Source organism: Narcine bancroftii, chromosome 4, assembly GCF_036971445.1.
Source record: "Narcine bancroftii isolate sNarBan1 chromosome 4, sNarBan1.hap1, whole genome shotgun sequence".
Classification (NCBI taxonomy): domain Eukaryota; kingdom Metazoa; phylum Chordata; class Chondrichthyes; order Torpediniformes; family Narcinidae; genus Narcine; species Narcine bancroftii.
In genome coordinates, this window is record NC_091472.1 from 305,101,329 (window position 1) to 305,116,600 (window position 15,272).

The 15,272-nt window shown below is 38.9% G+C and overlaps 1 protein-coding gene across 3 annotated transcripts in view; it reads left to right on the top strand.

Moving 5' to 3' along the window:
* mtx2 (metaxin 2) overlaps positions 1-15,272 on the top strand; it is a 103,374-nt gene that overhangs the window by 47,176 nt on the left and 40,926 nt on the right. The window lies entirely within an intron of this gene.

Genomic DNA, 15,272 nt, shown 5'->3' on the forward strand with positions numbered 1-15,272 from the left:
TGTGTGATGCCATGGTAACATTTCCATTCCGGTTGCCGGTAAAAGCACTGTTCTGGTCATGGGCTTTCCTTCCCCCACCCCCTTCCATATAACCCAGCCTTCACTTTGAGCTTGTTCATTTGAGGAATAAGTGACTATTAAGGTTACGGCTGTTTGGGAATTTTCATTCTGATATCTATGTAAATTGGGATAGTTCTGTTACGAAATGGCTTGTACATGTTGTAGCATTATTACCATGTTAACAATTTGTTCAAATAAATGACCATAAACTGTGTGGATACCTCCCACATTTATTTTATCATCAACTTCACTGCTGATTGTAATCCCTACTATTCTAAATAAGAAGAGAGCAGATTGTGTCGCTGATTTGTTGAATATTCCAAAGACTGACATTTCGATCTTAACAATGTTTTAGTGCCGCTCTTGTCCTTTATTGAGGTTTCCTTTGTGCCTGAACAGATATGAATAAAAGCTCAGAGATCACTATGTTCAAAGAGACCTGCAATTCTTTTGTGAAACACTTATCGTATGGATGCAGATGAGGCTTTTGTTCATACATTTCACCTCATCTATTACCCTAAGGCTGCCTGCGAAGGCAATGAAGAATGAATCTGTTCAAAAGAACCATGACGGAGCCTGCTGTTAGTGTGAACTGTATATGAACTGGCCTTAACAGCAGGCTTCATGCATTTGGGTAAAACACTTTTCCTATCTTTTTTCCAAGATGAGAGCCATGGTACAATTTGCATACATTTGCATGAAAGCTTAACTCATATAATTATGAGATTTAGTTCTATTAAATATGATTTCATTAAATACTTACGACTAGCAAATAGATGAAAAGAAATTGACCAGCATGCATATATAATCCTGCAATAGCCATTGTTCTAAACAGGAAGAAAAATGAGAATGAAATAATCCTAACTATGCAAGGATCTCCCAGCAGTTGATTACTGATTCGAGTCAAAGAGTTCTGAAAGTAAATGAGCTGCATGTGCCTTTTAAGGGGAAAGACAATGTTATGGAAGGGGGCCCTAGAAGAGTAACTGGCAATATTAAAATAAAGATATTATTCTTTGAAAATTAATTGCACTGTATTTTGAGGTATTAAATATTTTATTGTAGATTTATACTTTAAATCCACAGTAATTCTCATTTATCCAGTATTTATGCATTCCGAATTATCTTGCAAACAGCAAAAGTTTCAACGAATATTAACCAATTTCAGACATTTTTCAAAAGTGTAAATTTGAAATTGGAGTGGCAATTTCTGATGCAATTTTGTTCACCTGCCATCTATCAACCTACAGCAGAGCAGCACGTCCTCAGTCCCTTGTGTGTTTACAAATGGCAGTTAATTCCAATTGTGTTTCATAAACTCTTGTATTTCTCCCCTTTATCCACTGTGTTGGATAAAGATCGTGCCAGCAAAGGTTTGGAGCAAAAAAGTATGATTGAAACATGGAAATGTATAAAAGATTTGGGGGGGGGGGGGTGCGGATGGAGAGAGAGTGAAATTCATAATTTTCTTATGGAATAATTCAATATTGGTTCAATCAATGATTTATGATTATTAAATCACAAATTGCAAAGCTTTGAGTACTCCTTTCATTCTATGAATAAAATATAGTTTGGTCATTTACTAAAGAATTCTAGTCTATGATGCAAAATAATATTTTTAGCTACTCTCATTTAACCAGCATATTTACAGTGGGAATCACCATGGATATTAAATGGTGACTGTACACTGTTTTAGATCACATTTGTAGTGTAACCTAATTTTTTTTCCAAGTTATACTTTACAAAAAATAATTAAGGTGAATATGTAACAAAGAATACAAGAGGGGTATCATTTTATTTTTATTGCATCCACATGTAATCTAAGTTTCTTTTGATTGTCCCCATTGCACCAATCTCCACCACCACTCCCAGCAATGGATTCCAGGCACCTACCGCACTCGGAATTTTTTTAGAAAAACAACTACCTTTGAAATCTCCCCTCAATTTTCCTACACTCACTGTAGGGGTTAAAATGTGTTTCATTTTTGTCATAAACAGACAAGCGATGAGCATGAAATACATTTTTATCCTGTCTCTTCATGGTCATAACTAGTTTTCTCTGCTTGGGAGATGAGAGTTTTAGTTTTTGTTCTGCGGAATGGATCGTAAGAGAATCTTCCGACGTTTTCTATTGAACGTTTAACAACTTAGAATAACGTTAACAATGTTTAATATTGTTTAATAAACTTTAGAAAACTCCTCTTAACATTAGTATGTATTTGTTTGAATGTATAGACAACAACATTTGTAGCATCCAAGTGACCACAATGGAAAGAAGTCGCAACAAAATAAATCAATAGAAAGTTGGAAATTGGATTTGGAATTTGGATTGGATAATTTGGGGCCTGTTTAGAGCATTTTAAACTCATGGAAGCACGATTGTCAATAGCAGCATCAAGATCATCAGAACTGGTAAGCCTTACCTAGGAACATAGTTTGGAGTTACTGCTGCTTGTCCTTTGAGGACTGTTTTTGGTTTTGGAGTTGTTGTTGTGCAAGTTTGGTGCCTGAGCACAGCGGTTGGCTGGGTGGATAAGAGTGAAATGGCCGCTGAAGCTGTCGCCTCTAAGGAGCGATGTTTGAAGGTCACGGAACTGAGAGAAGAATTGCGGTGGAAGCATTTAGATACATGTGGAGCCAAAGACTGAAAGAGGCAAGAGAAGCTGAAAAGGATTTGGCTGCTGGGAATACAAACCCCACAGAATTACTGCAAAAGACATCAACAGAATCTAAGATCAGCTGGAAATGTCTGAAGGATGTCACAAATCGGTGACGAGGAGGATGGGCAATTCAAACTGAGTAGATAGTTTGTCAAATGCTGGGAATAGGGGGAGCAAACAAAGTTCTAGATCAGGCTCAGTGTTTCAAGTACTACATCTGCACTATAAAGATTAAGACTGAAGTGGCTGCCCTTGAACCAGAATGAATGAAAAATGCTTCGAGGTAAATGCGTATTGTCAGAACAGGAGGCGGAGCTAAGGAGGAAAAGAGGAGCTGGAAACATGCATTGCTGTTAATATGGAAAAAATGAAACCTCAGAAGGATACAGGGTAAGAGACAACCTATCTAGTGTCTTTTGGTAGGGAAACAAATTTTGGTGAAGGACAACCTGAAAGGAGAACACTTAATGTATTAAGTCCTGTTGTAATACATTCACAAGATGCACGTGTATTCGAACAAACCATGTTAAGAAATGGTGATGCCAATTCTCAAATGCCAACAATAACCACCACTGACAGAGACATGAGCCAAATCCAAAATCTTGTGACAGATTACTTGATGCTCCAGTCAGGTATCAGAAATCCTGGAGAACAAGCACTTGACATTTCCAGCAACATTACTAGTTTTAATCAACAGTGAACAGGGCAATATATTGTCAAGCGTGGGAAAACAAAATTAATTACTGCTTTATTAATTCAACAACAAGGACTCTATTCCCTACCCAAAAAAAGAGATTCAAGTTTTTTGATGGAGACCTACTTCAATATCAAGCGTTCATTAAATATTTTGAACACAATATTGAAAGTAAGAATAAAAACACCAGATTTTGCTTTATTATCTGGAACAGTATACTGGAGGACAGCCAAAAGAATTTGTAAGGAGTTGCCTGCATTTGGATCCAGAAAAAGGATTTGTGAAGGTAAGGGCTTTACTACAAGATCATTTTGGCAAAAAGTGTAGAATTGCGATGGCTTATGTGGAGAAAGCTCTTTCATGATCGTCAATAAGATCGGATGGCACAAAAGCTCTCCAAGCATACTCTTTTTTAAGAGGATATTGTAATGCCATGGAAGATATTAACTACATGTGTGAGCTTAACATATTTTCAAATATATTAATCATAAAGAAGTTTCCTTACCGGGTGAGGGATTTGTGGAGAACAAGGGTTTGCAATCTTCAGATAAAATATAAACAAGGTGCTACCTTTGAGGATATTGTGGATTTCCTTGAATGACTCGTGCAGATTGCAACTGTACCAGGATTTGGAGGTATCAAGGATACTCCAAAGACGAGCAAAGATGTGAGAAGGTTCAAGATACTGTCTCAAACAAAAATAAAGGGAAGTACATTTGCCACCACCTTGGCAGTTGCAAATTTAAAAAAAAACTAAAGAAAAGGAGAGTTTGCCTGCTGTGGAGAAACGTTTGCCCTGTAAAGATGTGCATGCTTTGGAAATGTGTGCACAGTTGGAAAAGAAGACGTATAATGAGAAAATTGCTTTTCTGCAGGAAAATGGAGCATGTTTTGGCTGTCAGTGGAAAGGGGACACATCAGCAAAAAGTGATTCAGCTGCGGCATATGCGCGGTCTGAAGCTTCCCAAAATGCTGCATGTTTTTCAGAACTACAAGAGAAAAAAAACCAAACAGCAACAAAAGAAGCAGCTGTAAACGGTGCTGTTGCCTCGTTGTGTACAAATGGTCGGACGAGGGCCAGTAAGGGCATTGCAAACCTTTAATAGTACCTGTACAAGTTAAGGCAAAGAAAGGGAGTGCGATTGTGCATTTCTTGATCCGGGTAGCACTACATCATTTTGCATGATGTGACTAATGAATAAGCTTAATCTTCAAAAAAGGTCAAAAATTCTATTGAGAACTATAGGTTAAATCAAAATCATTAAAACCAGCATTGTTTAGAGGTGGCTGCACTGGGCAGCAATGATTTTTGTAAACTCCCTGGCATATAAACTCAGAAAACTCCTACAACAAAACAACATCAATCCATGAACCCATTTGAGAAATGTTTGTTTATGCAAAATCAATTCTGAGATTGAGTTGCTGATTGACTCAGATGTACCAAAAGCTCTGGAACCACTAGATATAATGAATGTGGGATGTGGACCTTCGACTGTCAAAACTATGCTTGGTTGGACCATTAGGATGAAGAAATGAGGCTCGGGACCAGTCGGCTATGTGATGACAAGATGTCAATTGTAAAACTGTGGGGGCATCAGTTCAACGTTGACTTTCCTGAGTGCTTCAGGGTCAACCAAATACCTTCAAAGGAAGACCAGCAGTTCTTGGATTTGGTGTCAAAGTCTGCCAAGTTAATTAATGGTCATTACTCCATTGGATTACCTTTAAAGAAAAGGGAATTATGCATGCTTGATAATAGCAATGTTGTCGAACAATGTACGCTAAATTTAAAGAGAAGATTCTTCCTTTCATTCAGACTACACCAACTGCGTGTCTGACGTGATATTTAAAGGTTATGCAGAGACAGTGCCAGATGATGTCTTGGAATGTAGTGATGGCAAAAAATGGGTCTTGCCACACCATGGGGTTTTGCATCCACAAAAGAAAAATTTGAGAGTGGTGTTTGACTGTGGAGCAACCTTTTCGGGTCATTTCACTAAATTCTCAGCTCTTACAGGGACAAGATTTGACAAGTACATTGATAGGAGTCTTAACTAGATTCCGAAAGAACCTGTTGTCATTACTACAGACATTGAAACAACGTTCCACCAGGTGAATGTACTGAAAGAAGACCATAACTCGTTAACAATTCTTCTGGTGGCCTGATGAAGATTATAGTCAGAACGTGGTAGAATACAGAATGACAGGGCAATTATTTGGAGCAACTTCATCTCTAAGATGTGCAAATTTTGCCCTTGGGAAGTGTGCTGGGGACAAGATAGAACAGTTTAGCTCTCAAGCTATAAGCACCATCAGGAATAACTTCTATATGGATGACTACCTCACCTCTGCAGGTTCAGAAAGAGAAGCGACGGCTCTTTATCATGGGTTGTGAGCCATCTGATTGAATGGAGGTTTTCTACTTACCAAATGGATGTATTAGTTATGTGTTGGCTGCCATACCTGAAGCAGAAAGAGCAAAGGTATTGAAAAATCTGAATTAGATGTGCAGCGGTGTGTTCAGTCAGATATTTTTAAATCCAAAATCCTTTTGAAAGATTGACCTCTAACCAGAATGGGGATTCTTTCAATAGTTCATTCGATATATGATCCCCTAGGCACATTGACACCGGTAGTTCTGACTGTCAAGAAGATCCTGCAAGATTTGTGTAGGTAAAGGATTGGTTGGAATGATGCTATACCAGACCCCATTGTACAGGAATGGATCTGTTGGATTTGGGATCTACATAAGCAGGACGTACAGATTGACAGATGCTTCAAGCTCACAGATTTTGGAACAATGACATCTGCTCAATAGCATCACTTTGTGAATGCATGTGAAGATGGTTACGGAACTGTTAGTTATTTGTTATTGCATGATAATCAGGATCAGGTACATTGTGGATTTGCAACGGGCAAGGCCAGAGTGGTTCCATTAAAGCCAGCCACTATTCCTCAAAAGGAGTTGACGGCTGCTACTATGGTGAGCAGAATGGACACAACGTTGAAAGGAGAGTTGCAGCTGGAACTAACAGACTCCATGTTTTGGACTGATAGCACCTCTGTGCTGAAATACATCAACAATAAAACCACAAGGTTTCAAACTTTCGTGACTGAAATTGATAGTCTCCTGTCCAATACAGTGAAGTTATGTTAACAATCCAGTTGACTTGGCTTCCCGAGGTTTGAGAGTCCAGTCTTTACTGAAGAAAGAAATGTGGGTGTCCAGGCCTTGGTTTCTTCTACAGCCTCAGGAAGAGTGGCCTCAAAATCTTGATAAATTAAAAGAAATCTTACCAGAGGACCCTGAAATCAGGAGTATGACGGCTAATGTCTGAACAAGTGGATGCAGTTACCTGCTTAATCCATTTACTTCTTCTCCTGGACTCATTTGAAAAGCACAGTAGCATGGATGCTCAGACTTAAAGGACTGCTTCTGCATCATAGCAGAAATAGAAAACAAGCAAGCGGTCTTCTTGCTCAGTTTCAATCGGATAACATCCATCAGTGAGATAAACCACAAGAAGAAACAGAAAATCTTGAGATTCAACAAGACAGTGGTCTCATAGTTGAAGAATTGGCTAATGCTGAGACGGGGATAATGTGCATTTACTCAAGGAAGTATTTCGAGCTCCCATTTTAGTGTAGACAGGAGAAACTGGTCACAGTTAACATTTCACACAAGCACCCTCTCAATACAAGTCACAGCCCAGTGACCATTTGAAATATTGGAAGAACTGAGGGAAGGCTTGCAAAGACATTGTGATTTTGCAAGGGAGAACCATTCTGATTGCTGAAGAGAAAACAGCTTTTTGATGCAACTCTTGTGGCCAGCCATTTTGTGAAATTTCAAGCACCCTTTCAATACAAGTCACAGCCCAGTGACCATTTGGAATATTGGAAGAACTGAGGGAAGGCTTGCAAAGACATTGTGATTTTGCAAGGGAGAACCATTCTGATTGCTGAAGAGAAAACAGCTTTTTGAAGCAACTCTTGTGGCCAGCCATTTTGTGAAATTTCAAGCACCCTCTCAATACAAGTCACAGCCCAGTGACCATTTGGAATATTGGAAGAACTGAGGGAAGGCTTGCAAAGACATTGTGATTTTGCAAGGGAGAACAATTCTGATTGCAGAAGAGAAAGCAGCTTTTTGAAGCAACTCTTGTGGCCAGCCATTTTGTGAAATTTCAAGCACCCTCTCAATACAAGTCACAGCCCAGTGACCATTTGGAATATTGGAAGAACTGAGGGAAGGCTTGCAAAGACATTGTGATTTTGCAAGGGAGAACCATTCTGATTGCTGAAGAGAAAGCAGCTTTTTGAAGCAACTCTTGTGGCCAGCCATTTTGTGAAATTTCAAGCACCCTCTCAATACAAGTCACAGCCCAGTGACCATTTGGAATATTGGAAGAACTGAGGGAAGGCTTGCAAAGACATTGTGATTTTGCAAGGGAGAACCATTCTGATTGCTGAAGAGAAAGCAGCTTTTTGAAGCAACTCTTGTGGCCAGCCATTTTGTGAAATTTCAAGCACCCTCTCAATACAAGTCACAGCCCAGTGACCATTTGGAATATTGGAAGAACTGAGGGAAGGCTTGCAAAGACATTGTGATTTTGCAAGGGAGAACCATTCTGATTGCTGAAGAGAAAACAGCTTTTTGATGCAACTCTTGTGGCCAGCCATTTTGTGAAATTTCAAGCAACCTTTCAATACAAGTCACAGCCCAGTGACCATTTGGAATATTGGAAGAACTGAGGGAAGGCTTGCAAAGACATTGTGATTTTGCAAGGGAGAACCATTCTGATTGCTGAAGAGAAAGCAGCTTTTTGAAGCAACTCTTGTGGCCAGCCATTTTGTGAAATTTCAAGCACCCTCTCAATACAAGTCATAGCCCAGTGACCATTTGGAATATTGGAAGAACTGAGGGAAGGCTTGCAAAGGCATTGTGATTTTGCAAGGGAGAACCATTCTGATTGCTGAAGAGAAAACAGCTTTTTGATGCAACTCTTGTGGCCAGCCATTTTGTGAAATTTCAAGCAAAGCACGCTCTGTGAATGACTGAGCCTTTTTTTGGTGGATTGACTTGAGCCAGGAGGGTCTTTTGGGAAGCAAAGTGCTTCATTTTTGACTGTGACTAACAGTGAAGGTCACTTGGAGACACCGGTTCATTTTTGACTGTGACTAACAGTGAATGTCACTTGGAGACACTGGTGCCAGGGTCTTGAAAGCTTTGTGGAGGTAGCTCAGTTCGTTCAAGTCTTGCCTACAAAAAGACCAGGAGTGTTTTGACTACAGCTCGTTTGAATGGATTATTCGTGAGTCTGTAGCAGACAGAACTCCAGTCTTCCCATCGGTTTCATCATTAATTCTGGGCATCAAATTTCAACACTAAATTTAAAAGACTGAACTTTGAAGTAACTTTCTAGATTTTGGCCTGGATTCTAATGGTTTGGGTATATCACACAGGCATACACTAGTACACCTATGCATAGTTGGGGATAGATTTAATGTTAAGGATAGTTTAAAAGTTAAGACTATAGTTTGAGTTATAAATAAAATTAGTGTTTTAAAATTAAACACTGGTTCATGGTCTATTACTGCTTGATACACGTGCAGTTCGTAACAGAAGAGATTTGCAGATGAAATCTCAAATTTGAGAAATGGGATAAACGTCAAAAGAACAAGCCACATTTGTAAACCCAACCCTATTTTGGGCATAGTGTATTAAGAGTGGGTGGTGACATAGCAGAGCAACAATACCAGAAGAGATGAAACATCCTGTCATACTGGTCGAAGATTTTCACTTATATGATTTAATTCTTTGAAATGTTCATAGAGGAGCAATGGAACTGGTCTACGATCAGGTGCAATTTCATGCCCGGGAATGTTGTGATCATCATGGATGATTCAGCTCCTCTAATTTCTTGGCTGATGAAGAAGATTGTGGGTGCCATTCAAGACTAAAAACCGACTTTCTGAACAGGCTGATTACCAAAATCTGTCTTTTACAAGAGGCAAAAAGTTTTGATAATTGACTTTTATTTTCTTTTGGATTTTACCTGATATATACTGTGTACTGTGTTTTTTTTTCCTTTATGATGGTAGGGGCCAGTATTGTAGGGATTAACATGTGTTTTATGCTTGCCATTTGTCTATTTGGGGCTTTATGTTTACACCTAGATTTGAAGGGAGAGAGGAGCCAGAATGTTAAAGTTAATGAAGAGAATTGGTAAAAGTAGATGGTAATCAAAAGAGTGTATGTGGAGGACATTATCTCAAGTGTATATATTTCATTGTTAGAAAGGTGGATAAGCTTGCAAATATGATATTGTAGCCATCAGTGATACCTGGTTGCAGGAGGAACCTGATTGGCAGCTAAATATTCCAGGATTCTATTGTTTTAGGTGTGATAGAAGTGGGGGGTTGGGGGGGGGGAGAGAATGTGGATGAAAGGTGGAGGAGTTGCATTGCTTGTTAGAGAAAACACTACAGCGGTGCTATGGCAGGATAGATTGGAGGGCTCATCCAGTGAGGCTATTTAGGTGGAAATGAGGAATGGGAAAGGCATGAAAACACTAATGGGAGTGTATTATGGACCACCTAATGGGTTGAGAGGGAATTAGAGGAGCAAATTTGTAAGGAGATATCACCTTGTGTTTATTACACGTATATGCTGATTGTAGGAGATTTTAACTTTCCACACAGTGACTGGGACGCTCTTACCATAAAAGGGCTGGATGGGTTGGAGTTTGTCAAATGTGTTCAGAAAAGTTTTCTAAATCAATACATAGAAGAATTAACTAGAGAGGGGACAGTGTTGGATCTTCTATTAGGGAACGAGATAGGTCAGATGACATAGGTTTGTGTTAGGCAACACTGGGTCTTGTGATCATAATACTATTTTAGGTTAATAATGGAGAAGGAAAAGGTTGATATTCTTGATTGGAATAAAGCAAATTTTGTGGAGATGTGAAATGATTTAGAGGGGGTGGATTGGGATAATTTATTTTCAGGGAAGGATGTAACAGATAAATGGAGGATATTCAAAGGGGAAGTGTTGAGAGTACAGAGTCGGTATGTCCCTGTGAGGATTAAAGGATAGAAAATATAGGGAGCCTTGGTTTTCAAAGGATATTGGGAATTTGGTTCAGAGGAAGATGGTTGTGCACAACAGGTATAGACATCAGGGAATAGGTGAGGCACTTGAGGAATATAGGGAGTGCTTTAAAAAAAAATCTTAAAGAAATTAGAAAGGCTGAAAGGAGATATAAGGCTGCTTTGGCAGGCAAGGTTTTTTTAAAAAAATCGAAAGAGTTTCTACAGGTACATTAAAAGTGAATGAATAGTGAGGATAAAACTGGGCCCCTTGAGGATCAGAGGGGTAGGCTATGTGAGAAGTCAGAAGAGATGCTGGAAATTTTAATGATTTTTTTTCTTCAGTATTTACTAAGGAATATTGAGCCAGGTGAAGTAAGGAAATCTGGTAGTGAGGTCTTGGATAATATACAGATTAATGAGGAAGTAGTATTAGTTATTTTAAAGAGAATAAAGGTGGATAAATCTCCAGGTCCTGACAAGAAATTCCCTAGGACCATGAGAGAGGTTAGTGCACAAATAGTGGGGGCTCTGACAAATGTTTAAAATGCCACTGGCCACGGGAGATGTGCTGGAGAATTGGAAGGTAGCTCGTGTTATTCCGCTATTTAAAAAAGGCTCCAAAAGTAAACCTGGTAATTATAAGCCTGTGAGTCTGATGTCGGTAAATTAATGGAGAATGCTCTTCGAGATGGTGTATACACTTATTTGGAAAGACAGGGTTTGTGTTAACATTTTAATGTTTAACTATATTTCTCATATCAAAATGTCTTAGTAAAGTAAATTACAGAGTTAAAATATTGCACATGTATTTTTAGTAAGTTGTGGGCTGGTACAGGGACACAGGTCATAGCTCATTTACAGAGAACCATTGAACTCAGAAGGAGTGTTCATTTTCAGAGTCAATGCGTCTTGGAAAGACAACTGATGGATTTGAAGTGGGTCTTAATTCAAGAACAATCGAGTGTTTACTGAAGTATCTGAGTACTCAATAAGAACTGCTGAAGGAAGCATCTATTTTTAAACTAAACCACAAGGCCTCTTGAACAAGAGAAATGAAACTCAGCCTGTGAGTGATGTACTTAAGCCTTTGAAACAGGTGAGGTAATCTTTTGGACTCTTGTTATCTACAAGACGGGTATGAAGATCACATGGCTTCCAAGAAACTGGGGTTGGCAACTGTGTAAAATTCCAAAAACTGATTACATGTTTTCGAGGAATTAAGACTAACCTAGTTGATGATGTAACTGTCACATGGCTTGGAGAAATATATTATCAAATTCAGACATTTTTAAAGGAGTTCAGTTTGAAGTTTACAGAAGTCCAAACCCTGTGATGGGTTGAAACCTTGTGAAAGACAGGGTAGAGTTACAGTAACCAGAGTAGGTGCTGTTGTGCGTGTTACTCCTGGGGAAAGGGGAATACAGAATCAGTGGCTTTGGAAATAATGAAGACAACTTTGCTGTCTCTTTATAAAAAGGGGAGAATTCTACTGGGTCTATTTTTATATGGCCACTTCGTTTAACCCTTGTCTGGGTTTGTGAATACATTGTGGAAGAAAATAGCCACATTCCCTGTCTCTTGGGGGGGGGGGGAAGGGGGGGAGGGCAGAATTGTGAGTCAAAAGCCCTGAAGATATGATGTTGAAAAGCATTTTGTATTTCTGAACTGAGAATTTAAGACCTTCAAGCAAGACTAAAATTATGCTCAAGTTTTAAAAATTGACTTTTCAGAGTGGGACTTTATTACACACACACACATTTCCATTTTCCATTTGTGCATAGTGGGGTTAAATTTAGAACTCTAAATTTAGAGACAAGTATGATGTTTTAAAAAAAAAGTTTTGAATTGTTCAAACAAATTTATATTAAAGTTAAGTTTTCAAAAGTTTATTAAATTATATTAAACATTGCTAACATTGTTATAAGTCGTTAAATGGTCAATAGAAAATATTGGAAGATTCTCTTACCATCCATTCTGCAGAACAAAAACTAAAACTCTCATCTCCCAAGCAAGTAGAGAAAACTAGTCATGACCCTGAAGCAAAGATGTTGCTATGAGACAGCATATAACCATATAACAATTACATCACAGAAACAGGCCAGTCTGGCCCTTCTAGTCTATGCCAAACACATTCTCCCACCTAGTCCCATTGACTTGCACCCAACCCATAACCCTCCACACCTCCCTTGTCTATAAACCTATCCAATTTTTCCTTAAATATTAAAATCGAACCTGCATCTACCATTTCAGCCAGAAGCTCATTCCATTCCCACCACCCACTGAGTGAATAAATTCCCCCTTCAATCTCAATCCATGTCCTTTTGTTTGAACCTCCCCCCACTCTCAATGGAAAAAGCTTGTCTACATGGACTATCTGTCCTCCTCATAATTTTAAATACCTCTATCAAATCACACCTCAATCTTAAGTCCCAGCCTGCTCAACCTTCCCTTGCAACTCAAATACTGAAACCCAGGCAACATTCTTGTAAATCTTCTCTTTGTTCTGTTTATATCCTTCCTATAATTCAGCGACCAAAACAACACACAATATTCCAAATCTGACCTCACTACTTCAACATGACATCCCAATTCCTGTACTCAATACTCTGATTTATGAAGGCCAGCATGCCAAATGCTTTCTTGATCGGATTTAAACTGCTGGTGCAGGTTTTGGAGGCAGTAAGATATGCCAATTAATGGGTTTAAAATTTTTAAATTTGTAAGGACTGGGCAGTGGAGTGCCAATGCAAGTCTGCAATGTCAAACTACTGCTATATACCAGCATCACTGCTGTAAAAAAGGATGAAGTGTCAAACTGGGCATATTCCAATCATCAATGTTTCACACTGACAGGAAACACTTGGAGGATCTTTTGTCTGTCACCATTGCTTAATGAAAATCTACTGTTTCATTACCTGCACCCAGAATGTTTTCACAGCTTTATTATGTGTATGCTCAGACTTTCATGCAAGTGTAGGGTCCCAAAAAGCTGCAGACTAATATTATCAGAATCCTCAGTTTTGTGTGCCTGCATAAATTATCAAACCATTCCATTAATACTGTAGATTTTCTATTGCTTCATTGCATTTGGCAGTTGGAAAGAATTATTTATAATTTTGGTTATGTTGAAATTGAAGTTTTTGGAGTAGAGATTAAATGAGAGAAAATAATCACCAACTATCCAAGCAGAGCAAGACAAAACCTCCACCTCAAGGTTCCTTGTATTCAGATTTTTAAAAAAAAGTCACACTTTTCATGAATGATGACCTGGGTTTGCCCTTAACAATGAAGAAACTATTTCTGTTCTTCACAAGTAGTTGCCTGGAGACTCGTATAATGAAGATTCAGAGATGTGAGATTCAAAGGGTGAGGTGAAAACGAAAAACAAAAACTTTTTTTTTATCCGAAGGAACTAAGGTCCAACTCGAGTGCAAAATGAACAGGCTGCTTAGACTAAGTAGCCTGTTTTTGTGATGTGCGTGTGCGTGTGTAGGCGGCCTCCTAAATCAAATAGTTTCTCTGCTGTATATTCAAATTGAAATATCAAATGCAGGAAGAGGACTTTGTCTCATTTTTAACAACTGGCAGTTTAACCCTGATCATGTTGCAATATACTATTGCCACTCCGAAGCTATGTGTAACAATCTTTTGAAGTCCAAGTAGCAAAAGTGTTGAAGTTGGTGGGGCTCCAGTTATTGCCTTTTATCTTTGCGGCCAAACCACTTATTAAATATCTGCACTGTTATTTGATTATCATCTAATTATTGGGCCGCCTTCTCCACTTTATCGTTACAACTCAATATTAGGAATGTCATTATTTTGTCCTTGGACACTTGAACTATGCCTATTCAGAATTAACTAATTTTAAGTTCTTTCCTCTACATAATATAGTGCAAATATGTTGATACCAAAAGGTTCCCCAAACTCTGCTTATTCTGTAGGACCTCATCCCACTGGCTACAGACTTGATCAGGCCAACAAGTATTTTCTGATGATATTTCCCATTGAGAGTCAGAATCAGAATTTATTTATTGTCATAAACAAGTCATGAAATCCGGTGTTTTGTGCCAGCATCCAAGTCATCCTACGACACGACTGTAAATCTTTTTAAAAGTAATGCACGAAAAGTAAGACGGTGACTTTGGTTCATTGATTGGATAAGTCTGGAGAGAATTTGAAGGGTTAAGAAGTGAGAGTGAAGGCAGCAAAGAAGATTACATGGGTGATTTACTAGGATGTGGTCTGGACTTCAGGAACTGAGTTACAGGGAAAGATTAATCAGGTTAGGACTTTATTCCCTGGAGCGTAGAAGAATGAGGGGAGATTTGATCGAGGTATTTAAAATGATGAGGGGAATAGTGAGAGTAAATGTAGATAGGCTTTTTCCACTGAGGGGAGTGAGATACAAACCAGAGGACACGGGTTAAGATTGAAAGGGGAAAAGTTTAGGGGGAACACGAGGAGAAACTTCTTCACAGAGATTGGTGTGGATGTGAACAAGCTGTGAGCTGAGATGGTGAATGCGGCTTCAATTTTAACATTGAAGAAGAATATGGACAGGTAGATGGATGAGAGAGGTATGGAGGGCTATTGGACTGGGTGCAGGACAGTGGGACTTGGCAAAAAATATGGTTCAGCACAGGCTAGAAGAGCCAAAGGGGCCTGTTTCTGTGCTGTAATGTTCTATGTTCCATGATTATTCAGGAATCTGATGGTGGCGGGGAAGAAGCTGTCCTTGTGCCGCTGAATGTTCGACTTTA